The sequence below is a fragment of the Echinops telfairi genome, unplaced genomic scaffold (assembly GCF_000313985.2).
Source record: "Echinops telfairi isolate 266 unplaced genomic scaffold, ASM31398v2 ScPeMD7_1713;HRSCAF=2227, whole genome shotgun sequence".
NCBI classification, from domain to species: Eukaryota; Metazoa; Chordata; class Mammalia; order Afrosoricida; family Tenrecidae; genus Echinops; species Echinops telfairi.
In genome coordinates, this window is record NW_022105611.1 from 21,612,397 (window position 1) to 21,621,048 (window position 8,652).

General features: G+C 43.2%; 1 protein-coding gene across 2 annotated transcripts in view; it reads left to right on the forward strand.

Annotated features, from left to right (window-relative positions):
- The first annotated feature begins 244 nt into the window (after positions 1-244).
- Positions 245-8,652, forward strand: part of NUMA1 (nuclear mitotic apparatus protein 1) — a 57,786-nt gene continuing 49,378 nt past the window's right edge. The window contains exon 1 of one of the 2 annotated variants that reach the window (XM_045293159.1): positions 245-419. The gene's annotated coding sequence lies outside the window, so the exon portion shown is untranslated. Of the gene's footprint in view, positions 420-816; positions 836-8,652 lie in introns of those variants that run through there. The other variant, XM_045293162.1, reaches the window with a different exon arrangement.

Genomic DNA, 8,652 nt, shown 5'->3' on the forward strand with positions numbered 1-8,652 from the left:
TTGAGCAGGAGAGAGACACTTAGAAATGAGAGCATTAGGGAGTCTCCTGAGGGAAGGACCTTTCCTGGTTTGGAGACCACAATCCTCGTAGGGCAGGGCTTCCCAGTGCTGACCAAATGGGGGTGTGGTTTGGCAGCCTTTCTAGAGGAGGCCAGCATTTCTGCCCCACTGACTCTTCCTGCTTAGCTTCTGACTCACTCCATTGACCTGGGCTGCGTGGCTTCCCTTCTGGTCGCTGTCTGATCTTCAGAACGCTGGGGCTGCCCAGGATGAAGCAGAGCTGACCAACAGTGGGTGAGATGGGGGATTGAGCACGCATTTTTGTTCCCTTGCCTCTGCCCCGAGTAGACACGCATTCCAGGGCAGACTATCTGCTGGGGATCCATTTGTCCAGGCTCAAGGAGGCTGTCTGCCAGGAGGTAAGCCAAGATGGTTCCTGTGCTTGCTCATGGTTCCTGATCTTTTTCATAGGTCAGCTTTTTTTTTCTTTCCCCTGAGCAGGCTCTCAGCCTGCTCTTTTCCCTGATCCAGAGTCTTTAAAGCCATCTTTCAGCCCCCTGAAGTAAAGAGGGCTTGAGCTGGCTGGATTTACTGCCAGGAGGTTTGAGAAACTTTTTTTTTTATTGTGGAGTGAGTTTCCAGAGGGTGTTGCTGGCGGCTGCTTCGAGGTAGATTACCCAGACCTCTTGCGCAGCAGAGCTAAGCAATGGCTCCTACGCACAGAGTGGCAGCTGAGAGAGAGAGGTCCTGGGTCTCAGCACCATCCTTGGGTGTGTTCTGGGTTGTCCCCACTGCACCTGTCTCATCCTGGATTGGGTGATGATGATAGAGAGAGGTGAGGAGCAGGGCAGCAGGGTGGTCTGTGGCTAAGTACATGTTTGTTTATTGTGCTGGGATTTCTAGGTAACCAGCTGTGCGACCAGGGACAAGCTGCTGAGTCTCAACGGGCAAGAGTTTTCTCAAATGTAAAAATAAGCAGTTTGCATTCTGTGATCCTAAGGATTTCCTCCAGTGTCAAAATGTATGTAATGTGTGGTTGTTAAGTAATGTAATAGTTTGCCTTAAATACCTGTGATAGGTATTTTGCATCCATATGAAATTTGCCCCCTTCTGAGTAATTGTCTTCTGGCTTCTACATTTGTTCTGATGATTCTGATAGTGCTCAAAACACTGAGCCAATTCTCCGAGTATTCTCAGTGGTAGCAAAGTTTCCCATTGCCTGGTGGATTCAAACTCTGGAAATAGCCTGAAGATGCGGTGAGCTAAAGGATTAAGCAAGGCAATACCTTTTTTGGTGGTGAACGAGGTATGACTATAAAGCAGTAAGACCTAATTTTTGTGTGCGTCTTAATTGGAGTAGGCTTTCAAACCAGTTGCCAAACGAGTGTTTTTGTGAAGATTTTGGCAAAACTGGGAATAAGTGAATAACTTCCTCAGCAGGCTCTTGATTACAACTGTCATTTGGTATAGTAAGATTGGAAATGTTTGCTAATAAAGGAGTCATTTTCCTTTTTATTTACTCTGCATAGATTTGTGTATAAATAGGTGACTCAGAGGGTCGAGAGTAGAACTGTGCTCGGAGGGGTTTCAGTGGCTGACTTCTCAGGAGTAGAAATGACAAGCCTGTCTTTCTTGGCACCTCCTGTGGGGTGGACTTGAGTCTCCACTTCAGGTAACTGGATAGCAGAGGAAATGTTAGGGTTCAAGAAGGTTTTGTACCGCGGCTGTCCTTCGTCCTTGTTCCCCTGTGCTGTCACACACACACACACACACACACACACACACACACACACACACAGGGCGTTTGGCAGCCCCATCTTTCGTAGGGGAAATCGTGTCCCATGAAAGCAGCGAGCGCTGGAGCTCACCTTGCCAGCACCGCCTCGTTTGTCCCGGCCTCGCAAGGTGCCTGCCTTTAACGGCACAGCCGCAGCATTTTCCTGTCATTTGTTTAGTGGGACATATTTGACTTTTCTTTTCTTGGACAGATTTCTGCCTCACATATTCTGGCTTTCACAAGTTTTACCATTTCAAATCACTTCGTTGGTCTTTTTTTGTCAGCAGTTATATGAGTTAAGTGGGGTAGAAGGTGTGTGGAAGATTGGAATGCAGGGTGAGAAAGAGGGCTTGTCTTGAAGGCGTGTAAGTGACCACTCAGGGACAATTTCTAGAAATGGTGACTAACTCCTAAGTGAGATGTTAAGCAATCTGATTGAAAGACTTGTTGCTAAGTCATGGTAATGCTGACAATCCTCTTTCTTGTTCTAGGTCTTATTTTCCTCATTTTTGTATTGAAAGAGATAAGAGTTATTTTAGCTCTGAAATCAGATAGGCCTAAGGAGGTTTGAATTAGGGATTTGTCTATTCTAAAATGCTTGACTCTGGGATTGAGGGTAAGAGTGGAAATTTCTTTTGACCTCATAGATCAGGGGTCCTCAAACTGCGGCCCGCTGAGGACATTTATCCGGCTCGCCTGGTGTTTTTGCGCCCACCTCCTTTTTTTTTTTCTACTTCAAAATAAGATATGTGCAGTGTGCATAGGAATTTGTTTATAGTTTTTTTAAAAACTGTAGTCCGGCCCTCCAGCGGGTCTGAGGGCCAGTGAACTGGCCCTGTGTTTAAGAAATTTGCGGACCCCTGCCCTAGATTATAGTAACCACTCTCTACCTCTGTGGGAGGAAGATGAGACCTTCTACTCCCCTAAAAATTTACAGTCGCCAAAAAAAAAAAAAAGATTTACAGTCGCAGAAAAAAATGTTTTTTTAAGGTTTACAGTTGCAGAAACCCACAGGACCAGTTCTGCACTGTCCTCCGGGGCCACTGAGTCAGAATGGACGGGTAGCAGTGAGGTGCGAGGGCTAGGTAAGGTACTCTTTACTCCAGTCACAGCTGGATGATCATCTCTGAAGTAGCTGTTGCATTGATTACAATGTCCAGGTTCTGAGAGCTTTCTCCTGAAAAGCAGTCACTGACATACTGGTCCTGAGAGCAGCCCTTCCTGGGTAGGTCCTATTGTTTGGCGGAGGTTGGGGTGGAGTGGGGTGAATTTCATCCAAATGGACAGTACTGGATATTGTGATTTAGAGGATTTTTGAAGACTTTGTTCCCTGCTGCTGTTGATTTTAAGCCTTCTGTTATAGGAATTCTCTTATTAATGACTGGTGCAGTAGGATTCGTTTAGAGAAACCACGTAACCACAATTAGAAGTTAAATAAATGTCCAAGAGCAGAGCCAATTGATGGAGACAAGACCAGTTGCTTTTTAATGCTTAGATTCTGCAGATGACCCCAGGAAAAGCATAGGTAGGTCATTTTAGAGAGCTTGCTAGGCTCTGGGATAGGAGCTCGGGTGGTTTAGGGTGGCTGCTAACCACAAGCTGAGCAGAGTTCACCAGAGTTCGAAACTATGGGGGAGAAAGACAAAGCTTTCTGTTCCTGTAAAGATTGGCAGTTTTATAAACCTACAGGGATGGCTTCTGCTCTGTCCTATAGGGTCACTGTGACTCAGAATTGACTCAATGGTAGGGAATTTGGTTCTAGGCGTCAGGCTGGGAAGATTTGGGTTCTGACTGGAGGAGGAAAACTAGAATCCATACCTCCGAACCTAACCTCCCTTCTCTCTTCTTTCCTTCGGTGCCCTAATTTTAATTAGGATGTGTAAACACAGCTTGCCAGTCCCCTAAAATGGACAGCCACATGACATTTTCTGCTGTCTACTCATGCCAGATGTATGACTTTAGAGGACTTTTTCTTGTTAACACATTGGCTTTACCGGCTCCCTCACTGAAAAAGAATTTGCCAGTTGTTGTCCTTCAAGTAAACAAGATTATTTAGCTTATGATTTCTCACTACAAGATTGGTAGTTCAAATCCACCAACTGCTCTGAGGAAGAAAGATGAGATTATCTGCTCCCATAAAAATGTATAACCCTAGAAATTCTATATAGGGTCAGTACAGGCCACAGTCAACTCAGGGACAATGGGGTGGGCGTGGGGGGGGGGAGTGTTTTTGTTTTCAGGACCCTGGTATGGGTTCAATATTGGCCTGATAAATGAAAACTTTAAAGCAACCAGCTGCAGCCACTACGAGAGAAATATGAGTGTCTGCTCCCAGAAGATGGAGTCTGAGAGCAACTCTGAGGAGCAGTTCCCTTCTGTCATATGAGTTGGGACCCATTCATTGGTAGTGTTTTGTTTTTATTTTGTTTTTTGGGGGGAGGGGTGGGGTAAGGTGCCTAGCAAGGAGCCTTAGTGGTGCCATGATTAAAGCAGTCAGATGTCTTAATAAAAGTTCTCAGTTTAAAACCACCAGCCACTTTACAAGAGAAAGGTGGGCCAGTCTGCTCCCCTAGAGATTTAGAGCCTTGGAAAGGCTGAGAGGCAGCTGTTCTGTGTCCTTCTGTGGGCTGGAAATCAGACTGACTCAGCAGCGGTGGGGCTGAGAAAGGTCCTTGGGTGGTGTTGTTGTTTTATACTCGACTCCTAACCTAAAGGTGGACTGTTAGAACCAATTATCCAGTAGCACTGCAGAAGAAAGGCCTGGTGACAAAGATTGTGGCCAAGTGGTGCCCTCACCGCCACCACCAAATGGAGCAATTGTACTCTACAGGACCTGAGATCACCATGAATTGGAATTGACTTGAAGGGTGTGAAGGAATCCCTTAGGAGTGTCGGCAGTGAGTGCTGGACTAGGGACCTAAAGCTTGGTGCTTCAAACCCACTCACAGGTGCTTGTAAGACTTGCAGTCAGACAGGGTGACGGCCGTCAACAACACGTGCAAGTGATGTTGCGCAGCAGTACTGCCTTACAGGAGTTTAGTCCAGGGAAACAACGTGTGTGCAGCTAGCCTCTGCCCCAGGAGGGATGAAATTACATGCACAGAGGAACAAGCAATATGGGAGCATGTAGAGGAAAGCGACTGTGATCTCAAATCCTGGTTAGAAGGAAAGAGAAAACAGTTGAGGTAGAGTATAACGGGTGAGTTAGGGGTTTAGTAACAGGCCCTGGTGGTGGAGGGGTTATATGTTGGACTGTGATCTGAAAGGGCAGCAGTTCAAAGCCACCAGCTGCCCTATGGGAAAAAGTCTGGCTTTCTACTTCCGTAACAAGTCCCAGCTTCGGAAACCACAGGGGCAGTTCTACCCTGTTCTGAATGGTCTGTATCAGCTGGCGTCAACTTGATGCAGTGAGTTGGGTGGTTTATTAACAGAAAATCAAGTAACGTGACCCCTTGATGTATTAATATTTAAATATTATATATTGCTGAAGTATTTTATGAGTAATTTTTAATTAGATGAGTTTTTTCATATTTTTAAGTTTTATTGGCACATAATCCATATATTATATATATAACATGCACTTCAATAGCTCAATCATATCAAGAAGAGTTGTATCATCTCTAGCACAATTTGAGAACATTTTCTCTTTTTTTGCACTTACTGTTAGTAATTTTTCTTATTTTTTTGAAAAATAATGTTAAATTCCAATATCTTTTCATCTCATTTATCCCCATACATTGTGAAGTACCCTTATAATATTTTACATGCAAAAGCTTTTTGAATGATCACTTCCAATGATTGGTATATCTCCTAAGTACTTTCTTGGGTGTAAAAGAGATGTACACCAGGTGTTGACACACAAACACACTCATACTGAATTCCTTTTTAGCAATAATGCATTCGTTTTCTTCCCTAATTGTTTGGTAGCTGATGGGCCTGTCTGCACTTGCTGGGTCAGCAGTGTGACAGGTATCATTAACTCCCCAAATTCTCACTGGCCACATCAACTGGGTTGGGAGCAGCAGCGGAGACCAGAGCAGGGAGCACTCGTATGGAGGGTGTGGCACGTCCAGGTGGCTGACTGAGGCAGCCAAATCAGAGCAATTCTAATTTGCCAACAGTAACTATCACGTCCGGTCTTGACCTTCTCCAAATTGCTTTGTGCTCTGTGACCACACTGGGCCCCGAGGATCATTTTGTGAGCTGTCCAGACAGCTCACAGGAAAGGAAGAAAGCAAAGCATGGGGCAGCCAGGAAAGTGTGTGCAAAACGAGTTTTCTTTCATTTACAAAGAAATGCACAAAGATATTCAGTGCAGCTTTGTTCAAAATGGTCACAGAGTAATGGTAGTCTAGGGTCCATCAGTAGGAAAATATAAAAATACGCTAGATTAAAACCATTGGGTTATTAGTGTGCAGCTTTTAGAAAGTATGAATTAGAATGTTGTTCCTTGATCCTGCAGGGACTGTCCATGAGAAATTGTTAAGTGAAAAAAAATCAAATTGCAGCTACTAAATTGTGTGTACTGTAAATCTGAGTGTTCCCCTAAAAGAAAGCAAAAAAAAAAAAAAAAAGTCACCTTTACTATGTGCTCTTATGTTTTTTGGAGCATGGAAAAAATCTGTTAATGTTGTCTTTCAGGAGAATGGAAGATTATTAATATGTCTCTGATCTAACTTTGTCTCATTGTTTTTTGAGAAAAAGGAAAGTAAACATGTATAATAAGTTTTCTAAACACTGTGCTCACCTTAATTGCTTTTTAAGAGGTACTTTCCCCCCTAAACATTGTGTTCATCTTAATTGCTTTTTAAAAGGTACTTCTATTTATTTATTTATTTAGTGAGTTACTGAAGTAAAGAATTATGAAAGTGAAAATGAAAGTAGTTGATGTGTAAATCTTCCCTTGGGTTTAAGAGAGGCATCTGGGTAGTGTAGTAGAAAGAAAACCGAGTCAGAAAACCAACTTTTTAGTTGTAGTTCTCAATTTTCTGATGCCTGAGCTCAATGTTGAGGAGCCCTGGTGGCGTAGTGGTGACACATTGGGCTGCTGACTGTGCAACCAGCCATTCTAGTAAGTCATCAGCTGCTCCACTGGAGAAAAATGAGACCGAGACTCACGTAAAAGAGTTCCAATGTCAGAAACCCACAGGGCAGATCTACTCCGACCAGTAGGTTGCTATGAGTCAGTATTGGCTCAATGCCAGTGAGTTTGTTTTGGGCTTAAATTTAATAAGGCCATTCAATGTGGGCCCCAGGCTTCTCATCTTTAAAATGAAGACTTTATGAAGCAGATACAATCCCCTAATTGGAGTACTCGAGATTAGATTACTGTATTTCAACAGTTTTTTTTTCACATTTTGAAACTGTAGTTTATTTTATAGTTGATGTTGTCTTTCCATCGTCATTGGCCTTTTTTCCCTTTTAATATCTGAAATTGAGATGTCACTGGTGATAAAGTTCTACTTTTCAACTGTTCCCTCTTTCCGCCTATTCATTGCTCTTCTAAGGCTTTCTTTTTCCCAGCTCCATCAGGCGTATTCCAACCATCTACCACCAAGGCTTTGTCAATGGGGAGAAACGGGTAGATATATTAGTTGAGCATGCAAGGATTTTGTGCATCGTTACTTAACTGATATGCCCTATTTGAGGGAGCTTTACAAAATTCATGGGAAAATGAATTTAAAGGATCATGGAATTTTCCCACAAACCTTTGAAGTCCTCTTGCATATAGTTTCTATTTTAAAAGTAAGGGGAATATCTGTGTCGCCCTGAAGCGTTCAATTAAGTGCTCCTGAATTTTGATGAATTGTTTTCCTAATTTTGCCTGGTGGTTATTGATTTGATTTTTTTTTCTTTTCCTTTTTAGTAGAGATACATACATAAAAGTGCACGATTGTAAGATACAGCTTGATGACAATCCAGAGTCAAGACGCTTGTGTAGCTTGCACCTACATCAATACATCAAGAAACAGCATCACCAGCAGCCTTTTAGTTCCCTTTCCAGTCATTGTCTTCCTGCTGTTTTCTTTTTAAATGTAGTGAAAGTATCCTTAGGAATGGGGACCTTATTGGTTTGTAAGTGGGTAGTGGTGGTTAGGGGCCAGCAAATTGGCTCCAACTCAGACCGTCCCTGTATACACAGAAGGAAACACTGCCTGTCCTGCCCCGTCCACACAACTGTTGTTATGTTTGAGCTCAGTGAGGCAGTCACAACCACAATCTGTCCATCTTCTTCCTCTTTTTTGTCGGCCCACTACTTTACCAACATGGTGTCCTTTTCCAGGGACTGGTGTCCCCTGACAACATGTCCAAAGGATATAAGACACAGTCTTGCCATCCTTCTTTCTAAGGAGCATTCTTAACCATACTTCTTTCAAGACAGACTTCTTAGTTTTTCTGGTAGCCCATGATACTTCCAGTATTCTTTGCCAACAACATAAGTCCAACGCACTCATTCTTCAGCAGTCTTACTTATTCATTGTTCAACTTTCACATGCTTATTGAGGCAATTGACAATACTGTGGCTTAGGTCAGGCAAACCTTGGACCTCAGTGACATCTTTATTCTTTAGCAAGTTGAAAAGGTTTTGTGCAGCAGATTTGCCTAATGCAATACAGTGTTTGAACTCTTGACTGCTGCTTTCTTTTTTTTTTTATCATTCTATTGGGGGCTTGTCCAACTCTTTTATCACAATCCATACGTACATCCATGTGTCAAGCACATTTATACGTTTGCTGCCCTCATCATTCTCAAAACGTTTGCTTTCTACTTGAGCCCTTGTTATCAGCTCCTCATTTTCCCCCTCCCTCATGAACCCTTGATAACTTATAAGTTATTATTTTGTCATATCTTACACTGTCCGATGTCTCCCTTCA